This window comes from Vulpes lagopus, chromosome 18 (assembly GCF_018345385.1).
Source record: "Vulpes lagopus strain Blue_001 chromosome 18, ASM1834538v1, whole genome shotgun sequence".
Classification (NCBI taxonomy): Eukaryota; Metazoa; Chordata; class Mammalia; order Carnivora; family Canidae; genus Vulpes; species Vulpes lagopus.
The window spans coordinates 31,646,960-31,670,906 of NC_054841.1; positions in this window are offsets into that span (position 1 = coordinate 31,646,960).

Below are 23,947 nucleotides of genomic sequence, written 5' to 3' on the forward strand. Positions count from 1 at the left end.
CGATCTCAAGACTCTTGAGATCATGACCTGAGAGGAAATCAAGAGTTGGATGTTTAACCGACTGAGCCACCCAGGTGCCCTACAATTCTAAATACTGAATTATGGTAACAAAGGAAACAAAAATAAAACAAGAAAATGTAAAATTTGGGAAACAAAAGTATCACTTCTTGTTTCTACCGAAAATCCTCATTCAAATAAGGTGGAGAAATGCCACCTACCAAAAATAGCATATGCTTGGCATGCAAACCACAGCTCCTCCTCCTCTGTTCATGGTAAGTATGATACACACACAACCCTGCTGTACTCCTCAGAGGAGAGGCCCTGCTGTCCTTTGCAGTATAGCGTACAGTGTAGGGAACGCTTACCAATCACTGGGCTTTGGAAGAAACACATCATCTTTCCCTAACTATGAATTTGTCTGACTCTGTTCTCTCCCCATCTCTCTTGCAACATTCAAGGGGCATATAGTTTACAGCCACCATGTGTGCCCCTGGGGTCCCGACCCTGGGCCTTGGCTGCATCTCCTTTCTTAGGATTCCCACTCCAGAGAGATAGCACACTCAAATGACAATGACATTATTATTCCTGCCCTAATTTATTTTAAAAAGTAATTTGCATACATCGGTATGCAACCTAAGCTCCCATCCCATCATGATCCAAACAGAATTGCACTCAACAATTGCTCAAGTGCTTCATCACTGAAAAAGCATTTCATATGCTTAGCCTGCCCTTCCTAAGTCAAATTAAGCCAGAACCAGAATTCTGAACCAACATTGTTAGCGGTTAGTATTTTAAATTTTTTTCTTTTTTTTCCAATTGGTACTTTTGAAAGATCCACAATGAATATTTATTGCATACGAAACAGGGAAGAATTGCAGACCAGGCAATGTGCTAAGAATTTTGCATGCATTATTTTATCAAGTCCTCCCAACCATCTTTGAGATACTCTTATGAACCCACTTTGCAGCAAAGGAAACAAAGGCTATTGAGTTGAAATAACTTGCTGAGTTCAGCTCCACTACCTGGCCTTATACAAACCCCTTATTCTTTAAGGCTCTCAATTTTATGGACCTCATCAAGTGTAAAGATTAAAACAGAATGTCAATTGTGAAGATGTTCTTATGTGAAACACCTGGTATAAAGAAAACATTTTTTTTGAAGTTCTCTACAGATGTCAAGCATAACTATTAAAAAAATAATATAAAATAAATAATAAATAAAATAAAATAATAAAAAAATAATATAAATAAATAAATAAATAAATAAATAAATAAATAAATAAACAAACACAAACTCCCAGGTATTAGTGGGCAGTAGCTAGCTCATGAGTGGGTTGTGCACACCTCTTCCCAACTTCAAGTTCATTGTCTTTAGGTTGGTGACTTGATATAAGCCAATGGTGGGAGTCAGAAACCAGCAAGCACTGCAAATCAGAGCCTTTCCCACTGGAGAGTTGGTTGTTGGATATTTACCAGCACACCACACTCCTAGATTGAAAGATAATGGATTTACTGGTTTGGCTCAAATTCGGGTTTTATTTATTTATTTGGAGGGAATGATTCATCACTTGGCTCTGCATGTCATGAGGTCTATTTTCCCAGTGTAATGTGAAGGAATCTCAAGAATGGGAAAAAAGCCCCAGAAAAAGATTTTTCCTATTTCAGCTATTTCAATCTGATTAGAGAAACAATACACCGCATACAATATCTTTGGGTGTTGATGTGGGCTTTTTTTTTTTTTTCCTTTTTGAATATCTATCCTGCTTGTTGCTGCCATAAAGGGCCCAGATAATATATTTTATGAATAGCCCATTTTGTTTGGCATCCTTGTGCCTTGGAATAAATAGCAAGTTCATTAATCAGACCATGTTTCTTCTCTCATGGAACCATATCTTGCAAGAATGCCTGGCATGGAGAAATTAAGATATTTTATCAAAATAAGACAGTATTTGTCAATACTATTTTAGTGATTGACATCCAACCCTGGAAAGCTTTCCTTTCTTCCATAATAAAATATTGAGAGCTTCTCATTATGGCTGCAGAAATGGGAAACTTGAGGTTCATTGTCCCCCTCTTGAAAGCCAAGTTGCAAGCCAATAAAGATTCAAGGTAAGAGTCCTGCTTCCCTGTCTCTGTCTTCAAATCACTGGCTTTTCTGCAGTAGGTCCTAAACTGCCAGCTTCCCTCTATTAGACGTAACTCATAGATCCTCAGGCTGGGAAGCAAACAAAGCTGGACCAGGGTTAGACACTTCTCTCTCAGCAACTTTAGCTGGGATATTGTAATCGTTTCCTTGGACTCCTGTAACAAAGCACTACAAAGTCAGAAATTTATTCTGTTATAGTTCTAAAAGCTGGAAGAGCAAAGTCAAGGTGCCAGCAGAATCATACTGTCTCTGAAGACACTGGGAGAATCTGTCCCATGTTTTTCTCTTCGCTTCTGGTGTTGCCGGCAATCCTCAACATTCCTTGACTTGTAGATGGATCACTCCAGTCTCTGCCTCCATCCTCACATAGCATTCTCCCTCTGGGTGTGTCTGTTTCGGTGTTCCTTTTTCTCTTTTTTCTGAGGACTCCGGTCATATTGGATTCATGCCAACTTCATGATCTCATTCTAACTTGATTATATCTGCAAAGACCCTTATTTCCAAGTAAGGTCACATTCACGGATATAAGAGTTGGACTTGAACTATCTTTTTTGGGACACAGTTCATCCCATAACAGCCACTGAGAAGGAAGTCCTTGGGGAGTGCTATATATTTCGGCCAGGAGGTTGTAAATAATCAGGGCAAGTCTAAGATGAGTCAACAGGGTAAGGCAGTAGGAAGAGGAAGAAACAAGCAGAAGAGATGTACAGAGGGAAGCAGAAAGAACAGTCTCTGAAAGATGGACAGTGTGATCTCCATTGCATCCCTGCCATGAAAACATTCATTTTCTTCTTTATTTTTGTTTACCTCAGAGACTGCCTCTTTGTATGCTATGAAACATTAGAACTCTGCCCAGAAGAGTGATTTCCCCAAAGTCAACGTGGACGAGTAATGATTCCTTAGAGATATGTTCACAAGCCAGAAGAGAAATGAGAAATACAATGAAATGTCATAAATTCTCCATGAAGCCAAATTTATCACATAAAAGATACCCCATAATAAATACTATGTTTTCTACTTTTTAAAGATTAAAATAACCATGAAAATTGAAATGACAGTAGTCTGTTTTGTTTTATAATTTTTTTTTTCTGTCTTATACCAATGGTAGATTGTAACTACCATTTAGTACTGTGGAAACTAAGGCATAGCGAGATCAAGTTCACAAGACTAGTAAACGGCACTTTTAAAACATTTATATATTTTTTATATGTTTTTATATATATTTTGTATGTTTTATCTGTTCTATTTGGCAATGTTAAAAGTTGGCAATCCTATGTCTAGATCCAGAATTTTTAAAAAATCGACTTTGTTGGATTAAAATTTCTAAAAGTCTGCTAACTACTGACCTATGCCGAAACCCACAAATTTCACATGCATGACACTTACGAGCCCCTCTGAGTAAGAGATTCAATTCCTTTCTTTAATGAATTCCACATCTGTTTCTTTCCCCCAAATGTCTCCTTAGAAATAAATTCTCACCAGGCTGAGAGTTCCATCAGGCCTCCCTTGCAGCAACTACAGGGCTCACAGCAATTCTTCATTGCTTGGAAACTGCAGTCTATCAGGGTAGATACTTGGCAGCAGCTTTACACTAAGAGGCTCAAACTCCCTCACTGTAGCTAATGGGTCTAGAAGTGAGCAGCAGTATCAGCTTGGAAAAATCAGATTTTTCTCTCCTGTCATTTTAGTTTGCATTTCTCCAAAAGGAAACTCTAATATCTAAGACTAAGATATGTATGCAAGTAATTTATTTGCATGGTGACCTCAGAAAGTATTAGGAAGGAGTGAGGAAGGAGACAAGGAACAGAAAAGAGCCAATAAAGAATGTGTTGAATCCATGGTATGATGGTAAATGTTTAATAACTGGATCTCCCGGAAAAAAAAAAAAAACTAATTTGCAGCATTTGCCAATTTCCATGGAATCAATATTCCCACCATGGCCATTTTTCAACTACTAACATATATCACTGAATGCTGAACTGGGATGAAATGCACAATTGCACACCATTATACAGCCTTTCCACCATACAAATACAACAAGTGTAAGTAGCCTCAAGAGCAATTAGGAAGTGATTTTGAATAGTATTACTTAAAAATTTTTTTTAAATTATTTTTATTTTTAAGATTTTATTTATTCACTTGAGAGAGAGAGAGAACACAAATGAGGGGAGGGGCAGAGGGAGAGGGAAAAGCAGACTCCTTGCTGAGCCAGGAGCCAAGGCAGGGCTCCATCCCAGGACCCTGAGATCATGACCTGAACCAAAGGCTTAACCAACTGAGGTACCCAGGAGTCCCTTACCTTTGTGTCTAATATAATTTATTTTATTTTTACTTTTTTAAAGATTTTATTTATTTACTCATGAGAGAGGCAGAGACAGAGGCAGAGAGAGAAGCAGGCTCCATGCAGGGAGCCCGATGTGGGATTCAATCCTGGTACTGTGGGATCACAACCTGAGCCAAAGGGAGATGCTCAACTGCTGAGCTACCCAGGCGTCCCAATATAATTTATTTTAATAATGACTCTGACCTAGCACAATTTCTGAAAATTTAACAATTGGCTCTTGTGAGCCAGTACATGACTCCAACATGTTACATAAGGAGTGACCACTGTGTGCAGCTGGGGCTCAATCCTCCTGAGATGCCCAAGAGGCCATGTAGAACCCCACACTGTCCTGCTGAGGTGTGAGGAGGCTGAGGCATGTACCCACCAAGTTCATCTCTTATTTTACAAGGACTACTTCTGGGGGCATGAACTTTGTATGCCTGCTGGCTTACCTTGCTTGAGACAGTGGTCAGAGAACAACTCTGGACAAAGAGAAGGTATGGAAGGGTGTAATTATATAGGGGAATGGTGCACAGGTGATCATTGGGGCAGGCAGAGGGCCATGGTTGGGGCACCAACAGAAACTACTTCACTGGGAACTGGGAATTTTGAACTCAGAGACCAGAGTGGGGGAGCACTTGTGCTGCATCTTTTTTTTTTAATTAAAAAAAAAATTATTATTGAAGTATAGTTGACATACAGCATTATATTAGTTACAGGTGTACAACATATTGATCTGACAGTTCTATATGTTACTGCTTACCATAATAAGTGTAGTCACCGTCTGTCACTGTACAACATTATTACAGTATTATTGACTATGCTGTACTTTTCATCTCTGTGACTTTGTGCTATGTCTTCTTAACTCTAACAGGAAGAGTCATGTGCTCCTACAGCTCCAGAGTTGCCCTGGTTCTTGCATCTTGAGGCTTTGTTTGCAGCTACTGACAGCTCCTTGAGTCTCTAGCCCTACCCCATGTCAGTGCCTCTCACTTTAACACGCAGGTAAATCACCTGGATTTAACAAGATTGTTAAATTGCAGACTACCGTTTTATGGTCCCAAGGTAGGGCTTGAGAATCTGTAGTTCTTTCTTTCTTTCTTTTTATTTTTTTTTAAAGATTTTATTTATTTATTCATGAGAGACAGAGAGAGAGAGAGAGGCAGAGACACAGGCAGAGGGGGGAGAAGCAGGCTCCATGCAGGAAGCCCGACGTGGGACTAGATCCCTGAACTCCATGATCACGCCCTGAGCCAAAGGCAGACGCTCAACCACTGAGCCACCCAGGCATCCCTGTAGTTCTTTTTTTTAAATGTTTTTAAAAGTAGGCTCCACACTCAATGTGGGGCTTGAGCTCACAACACTGAGATTAAGAGTTGCATGCTTGGGGATCCCTGGGTGGCGCAGCGGTTTGGCGCCTGCCTTTGGCCCAGGGCGCAATCCTGGAGACGCGGGATCGAATCCCACATCGGGCTCCCGGTGCATGGAGCCTGCTTCTCCCTCTGCCTGTGTCTCTGCCTCTCTCTCTCTCTCTCTCTGTGACTATCATAAATAAATAAAAATTAAAAAAAAAAAAAAAAAGAGTTGCATGCTTCACTGATTGAACCAGCCAGGTGCCCCGAGATTCCACAGTTTTGACAAGCTGCCAGGTGATGCTCATGCGATTGGTCAAGGGATCACACTTCTGAGAAGGGAGGCTCTAGTATATTCCAATTAGTATATTTCTATATAGTCCTTTTATTACAAGGTAAGGAGAATCCGTTTTCTGTTATTAGCAGCCCAAAGAATATTAACTAATACCTACTGTTTCTGATCAATCTTCACATTCCCTTCCCCAAGACACCTCCTAAGAGGCCAGTGCTGGGCCATGGCCCTGCTGAATCATGTCTGTTGAGAGTTTGGTCCCATGCATTTTTTGCATTTCCCAAGTCCATGATGATACCTAACAGGCAGACTATTTCCACTACTGCATAGAACATTTTAGCTTTTCCACCCAAGGTATGGAAAATATTTTAGCCTACAGGGGAAGGAGTATTGGGATGGAGAATCTTAAATTTTTATACCAAGTCCTTGGTCTCCATCCTGTTAAAACATTTCTTGTATGAGCTTGCTAAAATTCACCAATTGTAGTTTAGAAAAAAAAAAAAAAAACACAGACAGAAAAGCATAATAACCTGTGGAGTATTCAAGCCTAAAATGTATAATCTGAATCTTATGATGAAAAAGTCATTATTGGTTTATACTGTTCCAGAATGTCATTTTATCTTTCTTTGTCTTTGGCAGACCAAGAAAAGCTGAGGAAATGTTACAAACTAAAGGAAATTGCAGCACTTGTGCAATACAATGCAAATGTAACATGTGCTCCTGGGCTGGATCCTGCTCCAGAAAAAAATTCCTATACAGGACATTTGGGGTTGGGGACAATTAATAAAACTGGAATATGGACTGTAGATTAGGTAATAGTATTCTACCAATGTTAAATTTCTGTGATTTCATAAGATAATATTCTTGTTTTTAGAAAATGTATGCTAAAGTATTAGGAGTAGAGAAACAGAATAGGATGGTGGTTACCAGGGGCTAGGGGATGTGGGAAATGGGGAGGTATTAGTCAAAGGGAATAAACTTCCAGTTATAAGATCGAATGTACAAGGGGACCTAATGTGCAGCAGGGTGAATCAAACTAACAGTACTGTATTGTGTATTTGAAAGTGGCTAAGAGAGTAGATCCTACCATAGAAATGACAATTATGTTGGGACACCTGGGTGACTCAGTAATTGAGCATCTGCCTTCAGCTCAGGTCTTGATCCTGGGGTCCTGGGATCAAGTACTGAATCAGGCTCCCCACAGTCAGCCTGCTTCTCCTTCTGCCTATGTCTCTGCTTCTGTATCTCTCATGAATAAATAAATAAATCTTAAAAAAAAAAAAGAAAGGAATCACATCCCTTATGTGATGGGATGGAGGTGTTATAGCTAATTCCATGGTGACTGGTGAGAATCATTTTGCAATATAGATGTGTATCAAATCAACAAGTTGTACACCTTACATATACACAAGGTTATATGTCAGTTATCTCAATACAGCTGGAAGAGAAACCCCACACGTACTTAAACCCAAAAGGTGGTTGCCCATGTCAGTTCTCCCCACAGACATATAAAACAAAATTACATATAAAAAATGATTGGAAAGATAGCTTAAATGTGGCTATATGTTCTCAAGGATGATGGAGTATTTAAGCAGGGATAGAAGAAAAACCCTAATGAACTCTTAAGAGTGGAATTCATGAATAAGGCAAGCTTTTTAATATCACAAACTTTGAATTTCTTTTATCTTATTAGGCAATCAATATAAATAATCTCCAAAAAAATTATAAAATTCAAATCACAAGTTTGAGAAAATATGATATGATCCTCACCAACCCAACAGTAAAAAGAAGGGGGGGGGGAGTTGGGCGTAAGGGATAATAGATACAGCCTACCTAGGTAATAATTCATGTGTGTTGTGTGTGCATGTACAAAGAGAAAGAGAGAAAGCATAGCAAATGTTGTAAAATGGTAAAAAGGGTGAATCTGGGGGCACCTGGCTGGCTCAGTTGGTAGAGTATATGACTCTTAATCTTGGGATTGTAAATTCAAGCCCCATGTTCAGGAGGGGGTGTAGAGCTTACTTTTAAAAAAACGGAATCTGGATAAAGGATATATAGAAGTTCATTGCATTATTTCTGCAATTTTCTTTAAGTTTGAAATTATTTCAAAATAAAATAGTAACGAAAGAAAGTAAGGGGCAGAGTCCTGATGCTTTGCCTCCTGTTCAGTAAATGTAGCAAGTTATGAGAACTCAGTGACTGACCTCAGGCTAGCAGAGGAGGGAGGCCATCCACACCTTCCCACATCCACCTGTATCTCCCCTCCTGGCACTGCTCCAACTCAGCAGAGAAAAGGATCACCACCAACTTTCTGTGCCCCACTTTCAGCTACTTTACAGATTTATGCTCTGTGTGGGCGGAGTCATTTGGCTTTGCAAATATACATAAAAATGTATGAGGTGGAAGTCTCTGTTTTCCTTGCATATGTTCTATAGATGAGAGAGAGGAGAAAAAGGAGAGGAAAACTGGGAGGAAAAGAGAGAGAGAGAGAGACTAGGAACCAGAAGGAAGAGAAAGAGAACAGAAGAGAAATGGGTAGAAGGAAGAGGGAGAGAGGTGTCCTGGGTCTTTTGGATAATTCGTGGAAATCAAATACAATAATGGGGTACCCTAGAATCTAGAACCTAGATCAGGGACTCTCAAACGCGAATTGAATCGCCAAGGATCTTGATAAAGTGCAGATTCTGATACAGTAGCTCTGGGGCCTGAAATTCTGAATTTCGAACAAACTAAGGGGGAAGGTGGATGCTGATGCTACCAATCTTTTTGAGTAAGCAAGTGCTTTTTGAGTTGTAAGGCTTTGAATAGCAAGGCTCACCGCAGTCTAGCCAGGGTGGACTAAAACTCAAGGAATATGTCATTTTGTAGGCCTTCAGTGTCTGTGATTCATCTCTTGTTCTTGGATTAGATCATGTATTTTCAGGAGCTCTAGATGGTGAAACACCAACTAGACTTTGAGGTGGTGCCAATAGGAGTCATCAAAAAATGACATGGACACCTAAAATCATAGGGTTGTCTCTTAAATAAATTGCTTCCCCTATAGAGGGGCAATTTTAGGCAACAAGCCTGAGCAACGGAGACCTAGGTGAGATAGAAGGGCCCACAGTGACCCTCGGACTGAATGTAACAGGCCCATAAGGCGAACTACCTCAAAACATCCTCACCTCTGCCTCCTAGCAGATCTCTCCTTTGCTGTCCAGACCCCCCCCCCACCCCCCCGCCTCTTGCAGTGTATTCAATAAACCTCTATCTTATCTCCTTTGCTCTGCTTTGGGTGAATTCTTTCATTGCCGCACCTCTGCCCCCCTCCCCCCCCACCGGCAGAGGCCAGCTGATAATCCACAATCCACCCCCTGTGTGGTTGCTTTTCATAATGACTCAGGAAAGCAAACCAAAAGCGGGAAACTATATGCATAGAAGGTAAATAACAAACACCAACACTATATTCAACATCTTTGGTTCCAATTTCATTTACTTTTTCTCGCACCACATTTGCAAAGAACTTTGATAAATCCCTGAGAACTTCTTACACAATTTCCACAGCTAGCAAGCAGTGACAGTAATATTTACAACCCACCAGCGATGTTGTGAAAATGTGGGTTTGGTGATCTCTCTAAAAAATTGGTAAAAGCTGAATGCAGGGGAGCCTAGGAAGCTCAGTTGGTTAAGTGTCTGCCTTCCGCTCTGGTAAGGTCTCAGGGCCCTGGGATGAAACGCTGCATTGGGCTCCCTACTCCTCGGGGTCTGCTTCTTCCTTCTGCCCCTCCTCCCTGCTAGTGCTCTCTCTTACTGTCTCTCAAATAAAATCTTAAAAAAAAATTAGAAATAGGGACACCTGGGTGGCTCAGCGGTTGGGCGTCTGCCTTTGGCCCACGGCGTGATCCTGGAGTCCCGGGATGAGTCCCGCATTGGGCTCCTGCATGGAGCTTCTCTGTCTCTGTGTCTCTCATGAATAAATAAATAAAATCTTAAAAATAAAAAAGAAAATAAAAGCTGGGTGCAGAAATCACAAATACAGAGATAAATTTCACAAGTCAAGGAGAAGTTAGGTTAAACTAAATTTTATCATGTCATTTTCACCTACACAAATCTTTCTTTTTTTTATTTTTTAATTTTGTTTTTTTAATAAATTAATTTTTTATTGGTGCCCCCCTCAGTGCCCGTCACCCATTCACCCCCACCCCCCGCCCTCCTCCCCTTCCACCTCCCCTAGTTCGTTTCCCCGAGTTAGGAGTCTTTTTCTTCTCCCTTCCCTTATATTCCCTTTCACTATTATTTATATTCCCCAAATGAATGAGAACATACACTGTTTGTCTTTCTCCGATTGACTTACTTCACTCAGCATAATACCTTCCAGTTCCATCCACGTTGAAGCAAATGGTGGGTATTCGTCGTTTCTAATGGCTGAGGAATATTCCATTGTATACATTGACCACATCTTCTTTATCCATTCATCTTTCGATAGACACCGAGGCTCCTTCCACAGTTTGGCTATTGTGGACATTGCTGCTAGAAACATCGGGGTGCAGGTGTCCCGGCGTTTCATTGCATCTGAATCTTTGGGGTAAATCCCCAACAGTGCAATTGCTGGGTCGTAGGGCAGGTCTATTTTTAACTCTCTGAGGAACCTCCACACAGTTTTCCAGAGTGGCTGCACCAGTTCACATTCCCACCAACAGTGTAAGAGGCTTCCCTTTTCTCCACATCCTCTCCAACATTTGTTTCCTGCCTTGTTAATTTTCCCCATTCTCACTGTACACAAATCTTTCTTTTGGACTTACAGATTCTATACGACTTGATTATCTGGGAAAATGTCCTCCCATTACCAGGCTCAGTTGCTCAAAGAATAGCTATTTGTATTAAATATTAATCACAGCTTAGAATTTAAACAATTGCAACATGATGTATTAAAAATGCTATTGATCAAATAAATGGAAAGGTAATTAGGTAAGAGTTTATTTGAATACTTGGTCCATAACTTTTTTTTAAGTTGTCCCCAGGCCCAGCGTGGGGGTGAGTGGGGCTTGATCCCAGGACCCTGAGATCACAGGGGGTTTCTAAGCTGAAACCAAGAGTCCAATGCTTAACCGACAAGCTACTCAGGAATCCCTACACTTAGTTCAAAACTCTTATTTAGGGATCTCTGGGTGGCGCAGCTGTTTGGCGCCTGCCTTTGGCCCGGGGCGCGATCCTGGAGACCCAGAATCGAATCCCATGTCAGGCTCCCGGTGCATGGAGCCTGCTTCTCCCTATGCCTGTGTCTCTGCCTCTCTCTCTCTGTGACTATCATGAATAAATAATAAAAAAAAAAAACCCTTTTATTTATTTTTATTTTTTAAAAGATTTTATTTATTTATTCATGAGAGACACACACAGAGAGAAGCAGAGACATAGGCAGAGACAGAAGCAGGCTCCAAGCGGGGAGCCCAATGTGGGACTGGATCCTGGATCCCGGGATCATGCCCTGAGCCAAAGGCAGTCACTCGATCGCTGAGCCACCCACCTAGGCGTCCTAGTTCATAACTTTTAAAATTTATTTAACTTAATAAAGATTTTTACCTTCCAAAGATAGTTATCTATATTATGTTTATTAGTATAAAAATCTACCCATTTTAACTTCACAATGCCACTTTCTTCAATAACAAAAGGATTAAAGCTATTCAGGAAATACATGTGGAAGATATATGGTCCCTCTTTAAGGTGTTATTTTTTTTATTTTTATTTTTTTAATTTGTTCCATGCCCAACACGAGGCTTAAACTCACAACCTTGTGACCAAGGATTACAGACTCTACCCACTGAGCCAACCAACCACCCCTGAAGTGTTCTTAAAAAAAAAAAAAAATGTCTTCAGGCCACCTGAGTGGCTCAGCGGGGATACTCAGTTGAGTATCTGCCTCTGGCTCTGGGGAGATCCTGGGATCCAGGTTAGAGTCCCGCATCATGCTCTTTGTGGGGAGCTTGCTTCTCTCTCTGCCTATGTCTCTGCCTCTCTCTGTGTCTCTCATGAATTAATAAACAAAATCTTAAAAAAAAAGTCTTTTAAGTTTAATGATAAATTCATAAAATATCCTACATATTTATTTTATATGAGATTATAGGATTATAGCTGCTTCAGTTTTCAAGATACTAAGTCATCTAAACATTTTTTCAAGGTATGTAGTAAATAACCTTTTATTTTATCTTTTTAGGGAAATGAAAGCCAGTTTTCCTATCCCTAAATTCTTGGGCTTTGGTAGACATAGTAGGGTATTCACACTTGATTGTTTCTGCTCAAAATCTTTTGAGAGTTTCTAGATATTGAGGTTAAAAACCAACTTTGTAGACATCGGTGTTTCCTATTCTATGCCCAGTCGATATAGTCATGGGTTGAAATCTTGGGTTCTATCTGCATTTGCTTTTCTCACTTTTGTTTTGTGAAATATCAGCTACTTACCAGACAGGATGGGTTCAGGCCTGTTTTAATGGTTTGGGAGTGGTTGTAGTAGCATTTATAACTTATCAGCAAACACTGAGACTGCTTCTATGGAAACTCCAGACAATGTGTCTCACATTTTGTCCTCCAAGTAGAATAGCCTCAAAATAGCAGGTGGTATAAGTCAGGAGAATAAACTTTTGTCCTATTAACTCTCTTAATAGCATGTACCTGCTTTCTGAAAATAAATCCTTTCTTGACTGTGTAGCAGAAACCATTTACTTGATAAGCCTAGGGAACACTCAGTTCCTAAGTCCTTTCTCTAATGTCTGAAATATCATTTTGTTGCCAACCACAGGCCCTGCCAAAAGCTTGTATTTGAAAAACAAAACAAAACAAAACAAAAAACCATCCTGCCTTACCCTACATCCCTGAAGAATAAGCATTTTCATTATTAAATGGTCAATACCTAGTATCTGAGTCTGAAGTACCTGCTATTGGAAGCCTTACCAGGTCAAGAGCTACCCCAAGAATGAAGAGATTGACCTGACCAAAAGAAATCATCAAAAAGAACAAAGACAGTGATAGGAAGCATATTTCCAGTGTTTTTTTGTTTGATCGTTTGTTTAAGTAGACACCACACCCAAAGTGGGGCTCAAACTCACGACCCTGAGATCAAGAGTCACAGGCTCACTGACTGAGCCAGCTAGGTGCTCCTCAAGTCGTCTTAAATGCTTCCAGCACTCTGCTTCATGATCAAGAAAAATGTTAAGATAAGAGGATTTGATGTTTCTTTTTAAAAACTCAGTTTGGGCAGACTAGGTGGCTCAGCGGTTTAGCGCCGCCTTCAGCCCAGGGTGTGATCCTGGAGACCTGGGATCGAGTCCCACGTCGGGCTCCTGCATGGAGCCTGCTGTGTCTGTGTCTCTGCCTCTCTATCTTTCTGTTTCTCATTAATAAATAAATAAAATCTTAAAAAAAATAAATAAAAACTAAATTTACAGCACTACAGATTTTCTGTATTTATTAAGATTCATTTATTTATTTTAAGGAGCGAGCTCAGGGTGTGGTGTGGTGTGGTGAGAGGGGCAGAGAAAGAAAGGCAGAGAAAATCTCAAGCTGACTCCATGCTGAGTGCAGAGGCCAATGTGGGGCTCCATCTCATCACCTCGAGGACAGACTTGAGCCAAAACCAAGAGTCAGACACTTGACTGACTGTGCCACCCAGGTTCCCCAGAACTACAAACTTTTATTGAAGACCTGTTTGAAGCATAAGGCAGGATGTTCAAAAGAGCAAGATGGCCATTGCCCTATTAAACGTCATTGGAATAACTCAGTCCCTAAGTTATTACAGTGGAAGACAGAAACATGCATGAAATGAGGTGGCCAAGAGTTCACAGGAGAAAATGCTAGTAGTCAACCATTAGCTTTGGGTTTGTTTTTTTTTTAATAACTTAATTCTTTGGGCAACTCTGGCCCTAGACAACAAGACTTTGGGAGCTACATCTCCATGTTCTGGAATCCTTGTCTCCTTTTTAAACCAAATTCAGTTGCATTACATGCCCATTTATCATCCCATGGGTGTTTGCTGTCTCTTCGTGCCCTGTGGCAAAACAATAATCTTTCCCAGCCCTACCATTTATTCCCCTACTCCTGAACCTGAGAAGCTGAGCTAGAGAAAGTCATACCACCAGAAGTGGCTCCATTACAAACTAATGATTACCTGCATTAATATAACCTAGTGTTCCCTGATCAATTCCCTCTTTTTCTTTTTAAGATTTTATTTATTTATTCATGAGAGACACAGAAAGAGAGGCAGAGAGAGACACAGGCAGAGGGAGAAGCTGGCTTCCTGCAGGGAGCCCGATGCCAGACTCCACCCCAGGACCCTAATATCACTCTGAGCCTAAGGCAGATGCTCAACCACTGAGCCACCCAGGTGCCCTCAATTCCCTCTTTAATTGTTCCAATTCTTTTCCTGCAGAACAAACCATTCCACAATTTAGTGACTTAAAGCAGCTGTTTCATTATCTCCCTCAGTTCTGTTGGCTGGCTGAGCTCAGAGGAAAGGATCTTGCTCAGGTTTATTTATTTATTTTTTAAATATTTTTTAATTTATTCATGAGAGACACAGAGAAAAGTAGAGACATAGTCAGAGGGAGCAGGTTCCCTGTGGGCAGCCTGATGCAGGTCTCAATCCCAGTACCTCAGGATAATGGCCTGAGCCAAAGGCAGACGCTCAACCACTGAGCCACCCAGGCACCTCTCAGGTTTCTTATATAGTTGCAATGAAATGGCAGCTGAGGCTGGAGTTGGCTGAAGGATTGACTGGACCGGATGTCCAAGATGGCTTGCCTACTTGCATGTCCAGCACCTCAGCTGGCTGGAATAGCTAAGGGCTCGTCAGGCATCTCTCTCTTTTCCAGTACTTTACCAGATGGCTACCTTGGGCTTCCTCCCCACCTGGTGGTCTATGGCCTAACTGGCTTTCCCCAGAAGTGGCTATTTTTAATCTAACATGATAGTCTGCTTCAGTGAATATTTTTTTAAATAAGTACTGACAAGAAGTACAGACTTAGGAGAGGTTTGATCTGAAGGTGGGTTATATAGGACCTACTTAACTGTATATTAGCATTTTATACTCTCTCCTACCTTTCAAAATACACAAATGCACAGAAAAATTATCTCCTTACTCCTGCCTTGAATCTTTCACTGCTTTTTTTCCTGTTTTCAGAAATTTATCACTTACAGATTTGAGTTTAAAACAATCTTCTTTAGAATATAGAAACTTGGGGCACCTGGGTGGCTCAGTTGGTTAAATATCTGCCCTCAGCTCAGGTCATGATCCCAGGGTCCTGGGATAGAGCCCCACATCAAACCCTGTGTGGCCAGGAGCCTGCCTCTCCCTCTCCTGCGTACCACTCTGCCTACTTGTGTTCTCTCTCTGTCAGTTAAATAAATGAAATCTTAAAAACAAAACAGAACAAAACATATATATGTAAATTCTTCTGGAAGGTTGTGGAGCTGTTCCCTATTTCAATCTCAGTGATATGCTAGTTACCTATTGCTATATAACTTCCAAATTTAGTGTTGTAAAACAATAAGCATTTCATGTCATAGTTTCCATGGGTCAGTAATTAGCTGAGTGATTCTGGCCTCAGGTCTTGCTGAAGGCGACAGCAGGGTATAGCTGGGGCTTTCGTCCTCTGAAGGCTTGAATTGGGCTGGAAGATCCATTTCCAAGACGCCACACTCACATAGCCCTGGTTGTGGACAGGAACCTTCAGATTCTCCCATGAAGACTTCTCAATGAATTGCTTTATAGTTATGACACGGTGGCTGCCTTTTCCCAGAGTAGGCAGTCCAAGAGGGAGCCAGGTGGAGGCCATACTGCTTTTTGTGACCTAGCTACAGAAGGCATCCTCTGTCATTTCTGTAATATCCTATTGGTCACAGACATCAGCCCTTTTCAGTGAGAGAGGGGATAAGTGCTAGGAGGCAGGATCATTGGGAGCCATCTTGGAAACTGAGCTCAGTTAAACTAAGGAAAAGATAGTTGAGAGAGGAAAAGAAGACACAAAGGATGTATATAATATTGAAGCCAGGAGCATTTTAAGGAAAACTCGAACAATAATTTCTGTCTAGGAGCTGGGAAAGGTGTAGAGAGATTTGAGGGCTGATAGTCCCTGACACATCTTGCCGAAGTAAAGGGGTGAGACAGAAGTGAGCATGACAAACCAATTCCTCCTCTTCCAAAGTTATTATTGCACTAACAATAGGAGACAAGCTGTCTCTGCCCTTAAAGGTCATTTTCAATTTCTTGGCTGAACTATAAAAGGAACTATTTCTTCTGAATAATTATTTGGTTTTATGAAGATAAATATTTTCAGCTTCCAACAAGAAATCAGGGCTGCCTAAATGATATCTTTATTCAGCAAGGGCACAGTCCTTCAGGAAGTTTACTTTTGCCAATGTAATTAGTAGTTACTTTACAGGACAATAATGTCCAGGTTTCGTGCTGGGATGAAAGGAGGTGATTTTCCAGTTAGTGCTAATTGAAAATTGAAGCAAAGAGGACTTTGCAATCAAAACAGGAAGGGAAAACCAGACTAATATGAAAAGAATCTTAGAGCTTTGTTTTTGCACAACATGTATGGAAGCAAAGATCTTTTCAACTACTTTCATCAGAGCCAAATTTCTTGGAAGAACGCCCTCCACATGCTGTCTTAATGTCTTCCCCGCCCCCATTCCCTCCGGCCTGGCTTTTGCCCCCATCATTTCATCGAACCTGCTTTCATCACGGTTAACAACAACCTCCTTGTTGCCCAATCTGATGGATATTTTTCTGTTTTTGTATTTACTGATCTCTAAGCATCACTGAGCCAGTTGACCACCCCACGGTTTCCGGAAATACTCTCCTCCTGGTCCCTGGGAGATAGATTTCTCCTTGTTTGCCATCTATGTAAGTTCTTTTCCCACTCTCCAACCTCTACATTTGGTAATCTTCTCTCTTGTCTTTCCACATAACCCTATCCAATCCCATGGCTCTGATACCATATGGATACCAACAATGTCCATGTTAATACCTCCAGCCTTGATCTCTTTCTGGAACTCAAGACTCCTATATCAACTGCATCCCTGAAATTCCCACTAGACAATCTTACAGATATCACGGTGTCTCCTGCAGCTCTTGGCTCCTCACTTCCCAAACCTGTTGCCCCACCCCTAAGCCTTACCTGTTTTGTAAATGGTACCACTCCTTTAGTCTTCCTGGTGAGAAACTTTAGTACATCTTGATTCGTGCTTTCCCTCTCTGTATCCAATTCATCAAAAGGGCTGTTGATTTTATCTCTAAAGCCCATTTCAAACCTGCCCACTTCCATTACCACCCAATCTCCTTGTCCTATGAAACCCATTCTCTACACAGAAAATAGGTTGATCTTATATATCAGATCTGTTTAACATCCTTCAATGGATTTCTACCACACTTAGAATTAAATAAAAACTTGTTGTGCCCTTTAAGCTGCTATAGGACCCACCTTACCTCCCTGAGCTTGTTTCATACCACTCTCTCCAGCTCACTACACCCGCCTGTCCAGCCTCAGGGCCTTTGCACATGCTGCTCCTGCTTCATGAAAGCTCTTCCCATACTCTTATGCTAGCTCTTTTGTTTCTTCCTTTGGATCTTAGCTAAATTATTGTTCACTCAGAGAAGCCTCCTGAATCATCCTATCCGAAATAAGCCTCTTTGTTCCTCTTATTCTCTTAGCTCTGTCCTCTTCCCCCCCCCCCCCATCATTACAGTTATTCCCATGGTTAAACTGCCAATTTTTCCACAAATAATGACATTGAGAAACTTTTAAGTAATCTTGTTAGATTTTTTAAAAGATTTTATTTATTTATTTGAGAGACAGGGGGAGAGCACCAGCAGGGGGAAGGGCAGGGAGAGAGGGAGAAGCAGACTCCCCACTGAGCAGGGAGCCCAACACCCAGGGTGGCAGGAAGGCTCGATTCCAGGATCCTGGGATCATGATCTGAGCTGAAGGCAGGTGCTTAACCAACTGAGCGACCCAGGCACCCTGGAACCTTTTTAGATTTGAAAGAAATCAAAGGCAACATAAGCAATGAAGTACTTCTATCCTAACCAGGTTCCTGCTGGATGTGACCAATCACATCCAACAGTATCCATAGCTAAAAATTCATAACGTGAATCAGTGTCTGAAACCAAAAATAAGGGCATTCTTGAGACCACTTCAGTGGAAAGTGTTTAGCTAAGCAGTTCCTGTTTTGCTGCGGTCTTGGCCTTCAACGACACAGCTGCATTCAACTTAACATGCAGAGACTGGGAGAATTTTCTCACAAGTCTCATTTCCTGTGTTTCTCATTGGAGTTTACTGTTCTCTTTTTCCTCCTCTAAGACCGAAGTCTTATGAAATGGGGGTACGAGAAGGTTTCAACTTAGCTTAACCTCTTCTGGGTGAGTGCATGAGTGAAACTCCAGATGAGCTTCTGGCACTTTAACATTCTTACATCCATAGAGAACATTAGCATTAAGGAAATAGACCTTTTAAAGCACAGTGTCTGTCTTACTTTTATGTCTACAGCAAGACTGTATTATAGGCACTGAACTGACAACAGATCTAAAAATTACGCAACCGGGAGTTGTCCTTTGCTAGGACTGACTCAGGATTTGAATTCTGTTCTAATACCTTAAACAGCTCCTCTTCTGTTTTGTTAATAAATCACTAAATGTTGGATACAAATCACCAGCAAGTTATCAGTGGAATTTAACCCACGGAAGCTCCTACTTTCCAGCATTCATAAAAGCCATAAATCCCCTTTGTCAAGTTACAGATCTGGAAAGTGTAGCCTCTTCTCTGTTAAGTGAATTCAGATCATCTCCCCAAGGAGCCAAAAATTGTTTCAAGTGCTTCAAAATAAATCATAGAAAAGTGAGTGGATAGATAAAATTCTCTGGGAAGAAACCTATTTTGCAGAGAATAGGGCTGTATTGGCCAATCTTCTTTCAACAACTGAAAAGTTTTTACATATAGAGAGTGAGTCACCAGATACATATGGGTCAAAGGTCCTAGGTCCATCTGTCCTTCAGGAAACCCTGAGGAGGAAATGTGCCCAGTTGTTTATATTTGTTTCTTTGAGGAAGAAAGCTTATTTCAGGACAAAAACACCACTTTTGTATTTTCTCCTGCCACTTTATTACAGTCCCTATGCTTTTAGAAGTCAATTTTAAAGAAGGATTTTTAAAGATTTATTCATATATCTGAGAGAGAAAAAGAAAGAGATAGAGCTCACGTGAGCACAAGGAGGGACAGAGGGAGAGGGAGAGAATTTCAAGAGGACTGTATACTAAGCATGGAGCCTGACATAGGGCTCGAGCCCAGGACCTCAAGATCACAACTTGAGCCAAAATCAAGAGTTGGCCACTTAACCAACTTAGCCACCCAGGCGCCCCAAGACCCAATTAAAAATCTTCAGTAATATCAAAAGAAGCATTTTTGTTTTGTTTTGTGAACTGTAAGGATCAGATGATTGGATTAAGAGATTGTCCTAAACTATCCAAGCATGCTATATTTGTTAAGACTATTTTGTTGGCTGCTTCTGAAGGGAGTTGTTTATACTGAGCCCTCGCTGAACTGACCAGCTGAACTTGTATGTAGAAAATCAGAGTTTCATCTTGATTTAACAGTGTTTGCTGAACTTCTGGGAGAAATTTTGTGATTCCTCAAGTGACAAGACACAGCTCTTTTTTAAACTTATTTTTATTTATGTATTTATTTATTTTACAGCTCTCCTTTTACTGCTCAACAAATAGTGATACAGTGCATTTTCTGCTCTCAATGAGTCAGCCAAATCGGTTAGCCCTGAGCACGGTGCATTCCTTCTCCTTTAATTGGTTTCTGTGGGTATGGGCCTCTTTGAAATACCTCCACTTTCTGGATGCAAGGCAAGACACACAACCAAAATCAGAGCTGGAAGGAACCGAAGGGATTTTTTTATCTCCTCTGATGTCGCCTTTTCTTTTTTTAGTCATTGATTAATCTTTTATTTTGGAGTTGATAAAACAGAGTAGAAGTTTCTTGCATTCTCAATAAATGATGTAATTAGAAAGTGATCACCAGGGTGCCTGGGTGGCTCGGCTGGTTAACGGTCTGCCTCTGCTCAAGGCATGTCCTCAGGGTCCTGGAATCTTCTTGCTCAGGGTGGGGCTTGGTTTCCCCTCTACCTGCTGCTTGCTGCTTCCCCTGCTTGTGCTCTCTCTCTCTCTGTGTCAAATAAATAAAATCTTAAAAAAAAAAAATCGACCGACACACATTTTAAGTGGGGAAACTGAAAGAAAGGAATTAATTCTCCCTGGATGATGATTTGGCACTCTGGGGTTTTAACCAGCTCAGCTAGCAGCTATTTATCAGTGGAACAAATATTTAGTAAAACTCAACTCATAATGTGGTGGCATGTGTACAGATTCTACTTTCCTCTCACTTTGACAAAGTGACACTGTCAAAACTTCATTTTTCTCCTCTTAGCTTTTGTCAAAACCGTATGCTGGCCTGTCTGCCCTCCCCTTAAGGTGGTCTTTCTCAAACTTGGTGACCTCCTCCAATTCTCCCTTCTCATCTACTGATGCCTATTCTAGGATAAATTCATGTTAGCCTAAATACCTGATTCTGGTTTCTGACAACACTCTTAGGGGTACATGTATTTTAGTAAGAGGAAACATTTTAAGTCAAAAGAATGGATCTCTAATTGTGGAATTTGCAAACCTCTCCTTTTAAAGAGAGATCTGAGGCTCCAAGAAGGCCAAGGAGATGGGCCAGAGGTTACTCTGCTGGTTGAAGCTCTTGGCTTCCCATCCCACTCCACTCTCTTTTCTTGCTACCCAGATGTCCTGCCATGCAGCAGCATCCACCAGAAAATGTGCTTGTATTTCATGGACCTTAGGTACTTGCATAAGGAATCCTCCACAGATAGTGGTCCATTGTTACTGAATTTCTCTAAGAAATACATAGTTCTGACAACCTTGATCAACCACTAACATGATTTCACATTTGCACCACAGGAAATATTGAACAAATATTTTCAATTCTGTAGAGAAATATTTGGAATGGATTTTGACTACTCTCTATTAAGGAAAAAGTTTATTTGACCCCATTTGCAACTCAAGGGTCAGTTTTCTGGACCTGTAACAACCAGAATGTTCTTTGAGCACATAAAAGTTTCCTGACATCCATCATGGACCCTACCAACACCCCCCACCCCAGTCTTGAGGTGCCCTTCCTTTCTTTCTCTGCTTTGGACTATCACGCTCTTGTACAGGTCTCCCCAGGTCCCGTGTCCCCTGATTGCCGCAGTTTACAAGATCCGCAGGTATGTCAAATCTCACCACAATGTTGGGGAAAACTGAGTGATAGGAAAGGAAAGCTTTCCTGTCATTCCCAGATGACAGGAAAGACGTGATTTCAGATGAAGCTGTGCAAGAATTGTTCAAGGAAGAACTTTAGCAAGAGTTCAGTTCTTCACTGAGACTTCTTGTTGGCACACCCCAGTTCTGAAATCTGTACCCACCAAATCAACTTCCACTCTGTGAAAGACTCTTTCACTGCCATGCATAGCTCTTCTGCTCAAACTTGACTTAGTCTTGGGTCCTCATCATTGTCCCTCCATGAGTGGTTGATGTTTCTGAGACCGATTTATTGGGTCTGGGTCAATACTTTGGGGGCATGGCTGTCAGAATGGTTCTTTTTTTTTGTTTTAAGATTTTATTTATTCATTCATGAGAGACACAGAGAGAGAGGCAGAGACACAGACAGAAGGGGAAGTAGGTTCCCTGCAGGGAGCCCGATGCAGGACTTGATCCCAGGACCCTGGGATCACAACCTGAGCTGAAGGCAGTTGTTTAACCACTGAGCCACCCCGGTGCTGGGTCAGGATGGTTCTTGAAGGTATTGGTATTCTAAGTCCCTTCCAAGAGTCCAGCAGGGACAGGGGTCCTTAAGTCCTAATGCTGAACTCCAAATCTCCCTACCAGTGTAGTTGTAGATAGAACTCTTTATTCCCTAATTGCCCATCAGGGACCTGAAGGCGCATACACTCACAAACACAGAGTCTCCCAATGACCTATGTAAATTCTTAGTGTAAACCCAAAAGAAGGAAATAAAATATTTTCCTACACACCCTATAATTGGCATATTTCTCTCTCCCCAGTGAATATAAAATTTCATATTTCTATATAAGGTTACATTTCTTCCTTCCTTTTCTTAATCTGCCTTCCCTTCCCCTTCCCTCTTTCAAATTGTTTTCTCAGGCTTGTTTGGAATATGAAAGAGGTCTATGACTGAGCTGCTATATTTCTCAACAACTGCTCTCAGTCCCACAGAGACCCAGCTAAAGCTCTGAAATAAGTGTTTGTGTGTGTGTGTGTGTGTGTGTGTGTGTGTGTCTGCATGTGCACGAGTAGCTATTACTTTAGGCTATTTCTGCTACATATATTCTATTTCCTGTTTTTTAAAAAAAAGCAGGGCTCAGTGGCCCAGTGGTTCAGTGTCTGCCTTCAGCTCAGGTTATGACCCCGGGGTCTTGGAATCAAGTCCTGCTTTGGGCTCCCCACAAGGAGCCTGCTTCTTCCTCTGCCTGTGTCTCTGCCTCTCTGTGTCTCTCATGAATAAATAAATAAAAATAAATAAAATCTATATAAATAAGTAAATAAATAAATAAATAAATAAATAAAAATTAAAAAGTCTTGTGACCCTCAACTGCATTCACAATGTCCATCATTCAGAGTAAATAGTGATATGCATCAAATCCTACTATTCTCTGGGCTATTGTGAATTTATTCAAGAGGTTTCCCAGGAAGAATTGTACAAGTGATAATAATAGGGTTGTTGGGAGGTATCAGTGAATTCATACATAATACAAGTACACATATAACCTAAAAGTAAAGTGCTGATCATGGTACCTGGCACACAGCAAGTGCCCTGTACATTTTGAGGATTATTGTGTATGTATGTATCTATGATTTCCCCATGAGATTTCAGTTTTTAAAAATGCCATTATGTAAGTCAAAAATCTTAGCTCTGGATTAAGGTTTGAACTGGTTGAAAGGAAGCCCCACACATTGTCCAGTAAAGACCTTTGTTCCTTTGAGGAACCCATGCTTCCATCAGGTAAATCAGCTCTGGGTTTGGAAATCCATATGAATCACTAACATCCATGGGACACTTCCGATGTGCTGGGTCCATTGATAATTTATTCTCCAAAACTACTTGAGGAAGGTTCTAGAGTCATCAGTGCCATTTTATAGTTGGGGAACTTGAAACTGACTTAGACAATAGAGTGAATTCTTTGGTTTGCAGGTTGAGAAATGCACAGGTAGGCTGACTTTAGATGTGACCTGGTGCAGATGTGGTTTGAGCCAGTGGTTCAAATCTTGTCATTATTTCTCAGCTCCACTTTCCCATGTTGGCTGTAATCTCAGCAAGCATCTCTCATCTTTAGATGCTTGTCGACAACTCAAAGACCACGCACTTCCTCATTCACATGTCTTCTGGTAGACCTTCCAGAAAATTAGGAAATCTTCATTTTCAGGTGTCTTCATCAGACCTCTTCTCACGGTTTCATTGCTCTAATTCAGACATCAGTGTGGCCTGGGAATGGAGGAGCAGATGGGCTTTTCCAAATGCCTTAAGCCCAATGTTGAGTATGGAATAAATCACTCCCAAATTGCACCACAAAAGTAAGAGAAGGAACTTCTCAAAGGAAATTTGGGTTTGTTGCAGATTTTTATTTCAGAAGCAGATTCTGAGATAGACATTCACATGCCCACTTATGAGTGAGTATCCTTGTGAGCAGCACCATTGGATGGGAAGGGAAGGAGGTAAGGTCAAGGAGAGGGAAGAGCTGGAC